Below are 13,888 nucleotides of genomic sequence, written 5' to 3' on the forward strand. Positions count from 1 at the left end.
TCACCATGCCATCACTATTGTCATGATCTTTGCCATTGCTTCATCACTTGGAGTAGTGCTACCTATCTCATAATCATCTTGATAAACTAGGTTAGCACTTAGGATTTCATCAATTAACCAAAACCAAACTAGAGCTTTCAATCTCCCCCTTTTTGGTAATTGATGACAACCCTTATACAAAGATATTAATTAAAGTACATTTGAATCCATGTTGCTTGCCCAAGCATATTTACCATGTGTGAAGGATATGGGCAAGTTTCATGAACTCTATATGATAGCAATTGCTCCCCCTACATATGTGCTAAGAGTTTGGATTGAAGCTTGCACATATGCTTAGATAGGAAATATAGGAGTCAATTTCTACCAAATGATGCTAATGTATAAGAGATGGACCTTTGAAGCGTGATACCAATCGGAGTGCACCATTATACCATCCTTAGCACCATTAGTAACTAGACATACATAAAAACTAGAATACCCCATGAGATCAATATTACAAATAAGAGTCTAGTTTCCATAGAATGAACATATGTCTAGTTACTTTAGCCTATGCATGCTAGTTTTTCATTTCAACATTCAAACCTACAACTAGCATACACCACACAAGTATGGATATTTGAAATTAAAACTTATACCATGCAAGCAAATATATGTAATGCACATTCAAATGCACTATACAAGTTTATGAGCTTGCTCCCCCTATTTGTATGCTCAAAATTTTAATTGGTCCCCTTCCTTTGTCATATTTTATCTCTCCTCCTTTGTTTCTTTGTTGTCTTTTCACTATCTTTGTACACTACTTCTCCCCCTTTTTCATCAATGACCACAAAGGCTTAAAGTATAGATAGGGTAGGATTATTAATGTCAACAATTTACACAAAAGGTGACCTCAAATTATAGATAGGTTGGAGTGAAACCATGTGAAATGAGGATCATTTTCCCAATTTGGTTCAATCTAGATTACTTGCAAAAGATATTTAACTCGGTTTGATCCAAGGACAAGCTTCTTCACACCTCCAAATAAGGGTTATCTTGTACCATGTTGAGTTAAACACTTATAGCTCATTTTCTAAATCAAACACTAGGTTTGCAAGCCCACAAACATGTCATATGCTACCACTACATCATTTCAAACATACAAGCAATAGTGGTACCATACAAGCATCAAATTCATTTGATTTTCATGAATGAGCCTAGGACATGATAGGAATGACTAGATGCACTAAACAAGTCCTTAGCAATGGATGGATGACATGTCAATCAACTTTATCTTGCTTTGCTCGAAGAAGAGGCATGTCATATAGTGGGGGTGCATCAACACATATTGGAGAAGTCAAGTATGTTCAATTCATTCCTTAGCTTGCAAAACCTCTTTTCATCAAGTGGCTTGGTGAATATGTCGGCAAGTTGATCTTCGGTGCCCACACTTTCTATGCAAATGTCCCCTTTTTGTTGGTGATCTCTTATGAAGTGATGACGGACATCTATATGCTTTGTTCTTGAGTGTTGAACCAGGTTGTTGGTGAGCTTTACGGCACTTTCATTGTCACATAGCAATGGCACTTGCTTGAATCTAATTCCAAAGTCACTCAAAGTAGCCTTCATCCAAAGTAATTGAGCACAACAACTACCGGCCGAAATGTACTCTGCTTCGGCGGTTGAGAGTGCTACACTATTTTGCTTCTTTGATGACCAAGACACAAGTGATCTTCCCAATAGTTGACATATGTCCGATGTGCTCTTTCTCTCAACTTTGCATCCCGCATAATTGGAATCCGAATATCCAATCAACTCAAATCTTGCTCCTTTGGGATACCATAATCCAACATGTTGTGTATGCTTCAATTACCTCAATATTCTCTTAGTTGCCTTCAAATGACTTTCTCTTGGTGAGGCTTGAAATCTTGCACACATGCATACACTAAACATCACATCCGGCCTTGATGCGGTCACATAGAGTAGACTTTCAATCATAGACCGATATATCTTTTGATCCACCATGTTGCCACTAGCATCACTATCTAAGCTTCCACTTGTCCCCATTGGTGTACTAATAGCTTTACTCTCCTCTATTTCAAACTTCTTGAGCATGTCCTTGATATACTTGCCTTGACTCACAAATGTGTCATTCTTCATTTGCTTGATTTAAAGACCAAGGAAGTAACTAAGTTCTCCAATCATAGACATCTCAAACTCACTTGCCATCATCTTGCCAAACTCCTCATAAAATTCTTGATTTGTTGATCCAAAGATGATATCATCAACATAAATTTACATTACAAACAAGTCATTTCCAAGCTTTTTGGTGAAGAGAGTGGTGTCAACCTTTTCCATCTTGAATCCCTTAGAGAGTAGGAAATCCCTCAATCTCTTATACCATGCTCTAAGTGCTTGTTTCAATCCATACAAAGCCTTTCTCAACTTGTAGACATGGTTAGGTTTCTTCTCATCTTCAAAACCAGGAGGTTGCTCAACATACACAAGCTCATTGATGTACCCATTTAGAAATGCACTTTTTACATTCATTTGGTACAACTTGATGTTGTGGGCACAAGCATAAGCTAGCAAGATCCTAATTGCTTCCAATCTTGCAACCGGGGCATATGTTTCTCCAAAGTCAAGACCTTCAACTTGAGTGTAACCTTGAGCCACTAATCTTGCTTTATTCCTTATTACTATCCCATCTTGATCTTGCTTGTTCCGAAAGACCCACTTAGTTCCAATCACATTATGATCCTTAGGCCTCTCAACTAAATCCCATACTTGGTTTCTTGTGAAGTTGTTTAGCTTTTCATGCATAGCATTGATCTAATCAACATCCCTTAAAGCTTCATCTATCTTCTTAGGTTCTATGGATGATACAAATGAGAAATGCTCACAAAATGAAGCCAATCTTGATCTTGTTTGCACACCTCTTGAAATATCACTAATGATAGTGTCCAATGGGTGATCTCTTGCAACATTGGTTGGTTGAAGCACTTGCACTTGATTGCTAGCATTTGATTGATCACTAGGTTGAGATGATGAACTAGCCATTTGTTGATCTTGCACATTGCCATCACTAGTGCTTGCTTGGATTTGATCATGAGAACCACTAGCTTGCACATTTGAGTTAGAGAGCACTTGATTCTTGTCATCTTCAACGTCAATCACCTCTCTAGGCCTTAACTCACCAATATCTATGTTCTTCATTGCATTGACCAATTGAGTGCCTCTTACATCATCTAGATTCTCATCTTCCTCTTGGGAACCATTTGTTTCATCAAACTCCACATCATGAACCTCTTCAAGAATACCACTAGCCAAATTCCAAACTCTATAAGCCTTGCTAGTAGTGGAGTAACCAAGCAAGAAGCCTTCATCACATTTCTTTTCAAACTTGCTCAATCTAGTGCCTTTCTTCAATATATAGCATTTACAACCAAAGACCCAAAAGTATGCTATGTTGAGCTTTCTTCCATTCAATAGCTCATAAGGTGTCTTTTCCATTATGGGATGACAATATAGTCGGTTGCTATAGTAGCAAGCCGTGTTGATTGCTTTGCCCCAAAATGAATGACTCACATTATACTCACTCAACATTGATCTTGCCATATCAATCAAGGTTCTATTCTTTCTTTCAACTAGCCCATTTGATTGAGGAGTATACTTGGCCGAGAATTGATGTCTAATTCCAAATTCATCACATAACTCATCAATTCTAGTGTTCTTGAACTCACTTCCATTGTCGCTTCTAACTTTCTTGATTGTTGTTTCAAACTCATTGTGAATACCCTTGACAAATGATTTGAACGTTGCAAACACATCACTCTTGTCAACAAGAAAGAACACCCATGTGTATCTAGTGAAATCATCTACAATCACAAATCCATATTTGTTTCCACCAATGCTAGTGTATGTGGTTGGTCCAAACAAGTCCATGTGCATCAACTCAAATGCCTTAGATGTGTTCATCATGCTCTTCTTAGGATGTGTGTTACCAACTTGCTTTCTGGCTTGACATGCACTACATAGCTTATCCTTCTCAAATGTAATATCTTTCAAGCCTCTAACTAAGTCATGCTTAATCAACTTGTTCAATTGTTTCATTCCAACATGACCAAGCCTTCTATGCCATAACCAACCCATACTAGACTTAGTGATCAAACATGTTGACAATTGAGCTTCTCTAGCATTGAAATCAACTAAGTATAGATTCTCATATCTAAATCCTTTGAATATTAAGTTAGAGCCATCTATACTTATGATCTCTACATCATCCACACCAAATATGCATTTGAAACCAAGATCACACAATTGAGCTACCGACAGTAGGTTGAAGTTCAAGCTCTCTACTAGTAGCACATTGGAAATGCTCAAGTCATTGGATATTGCAATCTTACCAAGCCCTTTGACCTTGCCTTTGCCATTGTCACCAAATGTGATACTATCAATCCCATTGCTCTTGCTTTCATTGATTGAATTGAACATTCTTAGATCACCAGTCATGTGTTGTGTGCACCCACTATCAAGCACCCAATGCCTTTCTCTGGCTTTATAATTCACCTACAAAAGAAGATCAATTCTTTTTAGGTACCCAAACTTGCTTGGGTCCTTGTAGGTTAGTCACCAAGGTCTTTGGTACCCAAATGGCCTTCTTCTTTGGGCCCACAATTGGTGTACCAATGAACTTAGCCTTCACTCCATTGGCACCCTTATAAAGCATGTAACAAGAATCAAATTTGATTGATGATACATTAGGTAGCTTGTTCTTGTTAGTCTTACAATTTTGCTCTATATGTCCAACTTGCTTGCATCTATTGCAAAACCGACCATTGCCCTTCACAAAGCTAGCTTTGGGAGTGACAAAGGCCGCCTTGCCTTTCTTGGGGGTATAGCCTAATCCCTCTTTGTTGAGAGAAAACCTTTGGCTATCAAAGCACTTTAGCAAGCGGGCATCTCCACCATAGGCATTGCCTAAGGCACAAGTGAGCTCATTCACCTCCTTCTTGAGGGTTTCATTTTCCACCATTAGTGATGTATCATTCATAGGTGGAGTGGTAATGGTTTTGCTACAAGAAGTGTTAGTAGGAGCAACAAAAATAGATTCATCAATAAGATCACATGTTAGTCCCATATCACATGATATGATCACTTGCTCTTTCTTGGCTTCCTCCACTTTGACTTGCTCAATGAGAGAGGAGTGAGCCTTTTCAAGCTTAGAGTGAGCTTTGCCAAGCTTCTCATGGGCTTCCATTAGCCTCTCATGAGTGGCATTGAGCTCATCAAGGGATTGCTCAAGAAATTTGACTTTCTTGTTCAATTCCTTGCACTCCTTTCTCTTTATCTCAAAGCAAGTATGCACTTGCTCACACATGTCCATGAGCTCCTCCTTGGAGTACTCCTCATCATCATCATTACTCCTATAAGCATCACTTTCACATTCATCATCATCACTCACATCATATTTTACCTTGGTAGGTTTTGCCATGAGGCACATCGATGGAGTGTCGAAGATGGAGGGCTTGTTGTTGATGACGATGCTTGCTAGTGATCTCTTGATAGATTTCTTGTCATCATCACTAGAGCTATCACTATCCGAAGAGCCATCACTATCCCATGTGACCACATAGCCTCCACCCTTCTTCTTCTTTTGGAAGGTCATTCTCTTCTCCTTCTTCTCTTTCTTATCCTCCTTGTGCTTCTTCTTCTCATCCTCATCATTATCACTATTGTATGGACAATTTGCTACTACATGATCGGGGCTTTTGCAATTGTAGAATCTTCTCACATACTCTTTCTTCTTGGTGTGATCTCTTCTCTTTCTTGCACCATAGCCCTTCTTCTTCATGAATTTTCCCATCTTGCGCACAAAGAGAGCCATAGCTTCATCATCAATATCACTAAGATCATCATCATCACTTGATTCTTTCTTGGACCTGCCCTTGTTCTTTGATGATGATGAGCTAGCCTTGAATGCTATGCTTTTCTTCTTCTTGTCTTCTTCTTCCTTCTTGTCATCCTTGTTATCCCCCTCCCTTTCCACACGGTATGTCTCTTGTGTCATGACATCACCTAGTACTTAGTTAGGGGTAATATCCTTCAATCCTCCTCTTATGATGAGCAATCTCAACATCTCAAATCTTGGAGGTAAGAACATCAAGAATCGATGGGAGACATCATCATCCTTGATCTTTTCTCCTAAGGCCTTCAAGTCATTGACAATTACTTGTAGCCGATGGAACATCTTCGGAATGCTCTCATCATCCTTCATCTTGAAACTTGTCAACTTATCCTTGAGGATGTACAATTTGGCACTCTTCACCACCGGTGTGCCCTCATATGTTTCCTCCAATCTCTTCCACACCTCATTTGCTCTTTCACAATCCTTGATTTGCTCAAACACCTTAAAATCAATGGCATTGTATATGGTGTTGAGAGCCATTGTATTGCATTGCTTGTTGATCTTATCTTGGTTGGTTGGATCATCAGGATCAATGATAGCATAGTCATTCTCGATCACTTCCCATACTTGATCATTGATTGAACCAAGATACATCATCATCTTTCTCTTCCAATAATCATAGCATGTGCCATCAAAGAACGGTGGTTTGCCCCCCACATGGTTGAACACAACTTGAGCCATAATTTGACACCGAGGTTGTTAAACCTTCAATTAAACAGTGACCATGGCTCTGATACCACTTGAAAGGTCCTAATATGGCTAGAGGGGAGGGTGAATAGCCTATTTAAAAATCTACAAATCAACTAGAGCAATTTGATTAGTATGACAAATAGCGTAATGCAAACTTACTCTAGCTCTACAAGGGTTGCAAGCCACCTATCCAACAATTCTAGTTGCAATGATTACTTAGGCACACAAACATGCTATGTAATTACTCACTAAGTGCTCTCAATCTTGCTACTCTAAAGAGCTCAACTAGATGAATGTAAATAAGTGAGTAGGGTGATTATACCGCCGTGTAGGGAATGAACCAATCATAAGATGAATATATAGCCAATCACCGGGAGAATGCCAAAGACAAGAGACAATCGATTTTCTCCCGAGGTTCACGTGCTTGCCAACATGCTATGTCCCTATTGTGTCGACCAACACTTGGTGGTTTGGTGGCTAAGAGGTGTTTCACAAACCTCGTCCACATGATAGGACACCGCAAGAACCGACCCACAAGTGAGATAACTCAATGACACGAGCAATTTACTAGAGTTACCTTTCGGCGCTCCACTAGGGAAGGTACAACTCCCCTCACAATCACCGAAGGCGGCCACGAACAATCACCAACTCGTGTCGATCCTCCACCACTACACCGAGCCATCTAGGTGGTGGCAACCACCAAGAGTAACAAGCGAAATCCGCAGCGCAACATGAATACCAAGTGCCTCTAGATGCAATCACTCAAGCAATGCACTTGGATTCTCTTCCAATCTCACAATGATGATGAATCAATGATGGAAATGAGTGGGAGGGCTTTGGCTAAGCTCCCAAGGTTGCTATGTCAATGAAAATGTGCAAGAGGTATCCCTTGAGCTGGCCATGGGGCTTTAAATAGAGGCCCCATCAAATAGAGCCGTTATACCCCTTCACTGGGCAAAACACGCTCTGACCGGACGCTCCGGTCAGACTGACCGGACCCTGGACTCAGCGTCCGGTCCACTGATTAATGCCACATATCACTCTGAGTTAAAACTGAACTGTCAGATCACAACGGCTATGAAGCTGATCGGACGCTCCGGCAAAACTAACCGGACGCTAAAGCCCCAGCGTTCGGTCGTTTCCAGTAAGCTCCTCGAGGCATATTTCTTCGACCAGACACGTCTAGTCCACCTTGACTAGACACAGCCCAGCGTCCGGTGATATACCCTAGCTACTATATTGCTAGGTCAGCACGATCGGACATAGGCAGTCAGCGTCCGGTGCATTTCGATCCAGCGTCTGGTCATCATTTTGACCTACTCCATTTCAACTCAATCTTCTTCACCCTTGCTCAAATGTGCCAACCACTAAGTGTATCACCTTGTGCACATGTGTTAGCATATTTTCACAAACATTTTCAAGGGTGTTAGCACTCCACTAGATCCTAAATGCATATGCAATGAATTAGAGCATCTAGTGGCACTTTGATAACCGCATTTCGATACAAGTTTCACTCCTCTTAATAGTACAGCTATCTATCCTAAATGTGATCACACTCACTAAGTGTCTTGATCACTAAAACAAAATGGCTCCTACATTTTATACCTTTGCCTTGAGCCTTTTGTTTTTCTCTTTCTTCTTTTCCAAGTTTAAGCATTTGACCATCACCATGCCATCACCATTGTCATGATCTTTGCCATTGCTTCATCACTTGGAGTAGTGCTACCTATCTCATAATCATCTTGATAAACTTTGTTAGCACTTAGGGTTTCATCAATTAACCAAAACCAAACTAGAGCTTTCAATAGATCCATCGAAGGCTGCTCGAAAAACTCTAGGAGTGGCAGCTCTACCCTTCGGGCTCGCCAATGTTGCCACCACCTTCCAAGATGCCCTAAGGGGCAAATTCACTGACCAGGTGGGAGATGTCCATCCTCACGCCGATCAGATCGCTGACCAGCCCCCGCCGGCCATCAACATGCTCCATGTCAGTCGACGCTCTGGAGCGTCCCTTTAGACCATCCCAGAGGAGAATCTAGGCTCCGAGTCCTAGGGCTCTACGAAGACCCTCGCCGAAACCTTCACCGAGCAACTTCCTCTCCCTCTGTTCCATGGCAGCACAATCTTCAACGTCAGCATCCACAACCCCCCTCAGAACGGTGAAACCGAGGAGGAACACGCCGCTCATGAGAACCGGAACGTCAACCGCGCACAACACCGAGTAAACAAGATTACCCTTGCGATGGTCGAGCAACAGCTTGACTCACAAGGAAGGCCGCTCTAGCACAACCTCGATGATGAGTTTCTCCGCGTTGACGGCCATGATGTCTACAAAACTCCAAGTGCCAACCTGGTCGTGGCCACCAAAGAGCTCGCCTGGCTTTAGCAGACACCAGAGGTCGCCAGGGTCACCATAATGCTCAATGCGGTGCATTGTCAGGTCAATGAGATCCGCCATGATCAGAGACCTTCCTACTCCACAACCTTGATTTGCTGATCAGTCACCACAAGATCCGATCGCCGCCCAAATCAATTCACCGACCAGCGCCACGATGATAGGCAACCCCTATAGGGTGGAGCCAGGGGAGACCGCATTGAACATCACCGCCAACCCGACCAGGAGGTCGACCAGGACATCTGAGTGCACCTCAACAATCTTCGAGATGCATGATAACGTATCAATGAACACCGCTTTGGTCGCCATAAAGACGAAATATGCCACCGCTAGGAGTACGAGCAAGAGTACAGTAACCTGGACTCAGCTCTCGTGCCGCTCGCTAATGGCAGTGCTACAGACTATGGTGCCAACAACCCTAAGGGGCCCCTAGCATTCACAAGGGTGCTCCGAACACTCCAGTGGCCCCGTGGTTTCAAGATCACTGGGGTCGAGCCCTACGAAGGAAGGATGAATCCAACATAGTGGCTATAGGCTTATGCCACTGTTGTCCACGCCACCAGAGGAGACACCAGTGTCATGGCGAACTATCTTCCCATCATGCTCACGCTAGCCGTCATGAACTGGTTCACTAGCCTTGCCCTGGACTCCATCGGATCCTAGGAAGAGCTGAAAAAGTCTTCACCAACAATTATATTGCTACGTGTACACGGCCAGAAACCAAGCATGATCTCAACCGCATCAATTAGAAGCCATCCGAGCTCCTCCGTAGCTACATCCAATGTTTTTTCTGAGATGAGGAATTCTATTCCAAACATCACAGAAGCCGAGGTCACAATCACCTTCATCCGAGGACTCCATCACCATGAGCTTTGCTCCAAGTTCAACCGCAAGCCGCCCACTGGGATCTTCGCATAAGTGAATCAGTCCAATGCTTAGAAATAACAAAAGGTATACTCCACCGACCACCTTGGAACCACCGCTGCCTTTCTTCTTTAGCCAGAATAGGTGACTGAAGAGGTTGAAGTGGAGGAGGATTTCGAGATATGCCTCATAGAAATGGATGAAGATAGAGATGTGTAAAATGGTATTTAGGTGGAGATTGCACAGACTAACCACCCAAAGTTCCAGCAAATCCCTCAGGAATGGATGAACAGGAAATCCCAACCCATGCCAGAAGTAATCCTCGAATACCACCATTTCATCGGTGTGAGGTGTTGGGAAGGGCTCACCGAGGGCCGGCCGCCATCTAGCGGTAGCGCGGTCAGGAAGAATGCCAGCTTCCACCAAAATGTTGAGCTCCACTTCTCCTGTTCGTGACGGCACCCATTCTTCGTCGCGCTGGGTTTTGGTGCTCGCCTTCTTGGGACTCGTCTACTTCGATTTGGCAGCTCCTTTCGTCGGCGCCATCTCTCAGATCTAATTAGGGTTTGGCGGCGGAAGCAAGTGTGGATGCGAATCTAGAAATGTAAGGGCTGAGGGGGAAGATGAAATGGCAAAGTGGCAAAGGTGGGAATGCGGGATGCGGCGACGCTGTTATAAAGCACTTTCCCCACCCTTTCGCATTCGAGGGTTTTTGGGGAATCGTTCCCGCGATTTACGCCATCCCGAATTCTCCATAACAACAAGGTGGGCCGTTACCTAGGCCTTCGCATAGCCCTAGCCCGTATTGCTGATTTATCTCCACAATTTGTTGCGGCTCGTCGAATGCTCGCCGACATCTCCGCCAATCGTTATGGCTCGGTAATTATTACTGTACAACCGGTACTCTGGTGTTTTCTCCGTGATTCTTTTTTCTCTAAGTTGACTGATGTTTCTGACCCTGGCACCACATGACCACGTCACCTACTATTAGGCTCAGGGACTAAGTGGGCACACTTCACCTTGCGGTGAATGTGCTTTTCGGGGCTACGCCTGGGGACTAGCTGCCTGCTCGGCTAGTCTTTTATTTTTCTTCTACTTTGGACCCTGGCACCATATGACTATGTCATCTACTGTCAGGCTCGGGGACTAAGTGGTCATACTTCACCTAGCGGTGAATGTGCTTTCTTTATTCTGGAAGACTCCGTGCCTCTTGAAGCTGAAGAAGGTTATCTCATTTTCTCATGGTCGGACTCTAAGTGGGCACACTTGGTCCACTGTGAAGAAAATTTTGATTCTGAACTTGAGCCCCTTACACCCTTATGGCAAGCCGTGTTCGGTTCACACTGCTCAGCAACTGCTCATAACAGCTCGGCAACTCATCACGGTGGTCGAACCATGAGTTTGACTGCTCGGTCGTGTTCGCACCTGCTCGGACAAGCTCAAGACGGCGTTGCACAACAGGTACAAGGCGCTCAGGGACTAGCTATGGGGGGTACGACCTCGGATACCCATGATAGACCACATGGGCTGCGCCCTCAAGGGCGACCTAGCGCATAGGACGAAGCCTTATGGGGTATGACTCTGCTCGGCGCCTCCTGTAAGACATCTGGAAGATATTCTGAAGATACTACGAGATCTGTTAGGATATGTATGATTCCAAGATTCCTGTAATCAGTTATTACTTTTCGGTTATCTCTCAGATCTAACCAACTTATAACCCTTCTCCCAGGACTATATAAGGCGGGCAGGGACCCCCTCTAAACTCACGTAATATCATACGATAGCTAATACAAACCAACAGACCACGGGAGTAGGGTATTACGTCATACTGATGGCCTGAACCTGTCTAACTCGTGTGTCTCTGTTGCCTTCTTGTTCTTGATCTCACGTTTCCCTGCCGATCAATCTACCTTCGTGGAATACCCCTCGGAGGACTACCGACGATATTCTGTCGACATTATTAATAAGTGTTAGCTGAATGCAAACGCAATATTCATATGAAATAATTTGTATATTTATTAAATTACCTGAAAATTTTTTTCTAACATTCCTCGATGCGAAGTCATTGATGATGGTGTCAATATCAATCTCATTCAATAATTGCTTCTCAATGCATAATGTTGTCTATCCATTTAACCTCTCTTGTGAAGAGCTCTGTGATTATATCAAATTATCTATTCATCTGTTCTTCTTTATTTTATTATTAACAGAAGCATACTTTATTGATGATATGATACTGTTAAAATTTAGAGGAATAATTAGTTAAAGATTAAACAATTATATAAAGAGAGAATTCACAAAGATTAAACAATCACCTTAGGAAGTCAAGTGGCTAGCAGATTGAATATTTGAATACTCAATTAAATCGCAATTTTTGCAAATCTCAAATGATGTCCATTCGTCCGGGTCTCTGAATCACTGATTAATCAATCACAAAAACACTATCAGATTCAACATAAATATATAATTACATAAAGTAGGGTAGCGTCGGCTGTACATGATTAGAGATGATTAGGGATCATAGACAAAGATACCTGGTGGCTACCGCCTGCCTGCTAGTGCTAGATGCGCCGTCGTCGAGTTGCCCTCGCCCTATGCGGCCGTGCGTCGTGCGGACGTCCCTAGCTAGCCGGTGACTCGCAGTCGATGCAGAGGAAAGAGGATGAGAGAAAGTCGAACAGCGCCGTCGCGCTCGCGCCGAATCGCACGGACCACGGAGATGAGTCGCTAATGTGTGCCCTTACTGGGCTGAGATACGCTGAATGTATGCATACAATACCTGGGGAGGCCGAGAGGGGCCTATCGGCTCCCTGGGCCTGGGACGACTGCCCCTCTCGCCCTGCCCCAGGGCCGGGCCTGCCTCTTGGTAAGTAAAGCCTAAAATATAGTTTATTTGGTTTTGTCCTAAATCAAATTTCTCTAGTTTAGCAGATTTTGCTAGAAAAAAATGATAACTATAATTTTAAACAAATGGCAAATCAAAATATTTATAGAAATTTTAATTAAACTAAATGATTTAGATGTTGATGTATATTTTTCATAAATAATCTTAGTTAAAGTTAAAGAGTTTGCAAAAGGACTGTGGTCTAGCAGTAGGGCTGTTCCTGGTGTCGCATATTTTTTCTGGATTTTTTTTATAGAAAAGGAGAGTACACACGTATGCATTCCACGATACCATATGTTTTCTGCGCATTGAAGGCCAGAAAAGCCTCCCAGTCTCTTTTCTCTAGCCCCTCAGACCCAACAACAAAGTCCCCTAGGCCTCATGAGCCTGGACGCCTCATGCCCCAAACGGCTAAGCCCCTGACTCCCGCCATTTGCATTTCTGGCTTCTCCCAACTCCATATGTGACCCCGACCCAAGCCATGAAGAGGTATGAGCCACTACACGTCTGCACCGGAGGCCAAAGTGGAGCCAGAGCCAGAAAGACGCCCCTTGCACCTTACGGCTTTGCCGACTAACCCCATTGCGCCCTCCCCTCTGGATATCTGCGACCACGGCGAGCAAAAAGAAGCGGTAGCAGAGCCACGACATTCGATGGCAGTGGAGGCCGAAGTGGATCCAAAGCCCGAGGTGCCTCTCGTGGCCTTGTCATCTCGTTGCCCTTTTCTAGTCCTCTCCAGACTCCAGCTCTTCGCGACCACGCCCAGTAGTAGCAGTGACACTGCGACTACACATAGCAGAGCTCCAGATCTCTATGGTTTTTATTCTTCTGTTCAATTTTTATTTTTTTATCTTTTTTGTTTTCTTTTTACTATAATTTATTACTTTCTTTATTCCACTTTCTATTTTCATCTTTCATTGGTTTCTTTTTTATTTTCTTCTATTTCTTTTCCTTTCTCTTTTCTTTTGTGTTTCCTATCTACTTCCTCAGTTCTAAATTATAAGTCGCTTTGATTTTTTTATACATCCATTTTGCTATGCATCTAGATATAATATATGTCTAGATTTACAGCAAAATGGATGTAACAAAAAAATCAAAATGACTTATAATT

Source organism: Miscanthus floridulus, chromosome 18 (assembly GCF_019320115.1).
Source record: "Miscanthus floridulus cultivar M001 chromosome 18, ASM1932011v1, whole genome shotgun sequence".
In the NCBI taxonomy this organism is placed as follows: domain Eukaryota; kingdom Viridiplantae; phylum Streptophyta; class Magnoliopsida; order Poales; family Poaceae; genus Miscanthus; species Miscanthus floridulus.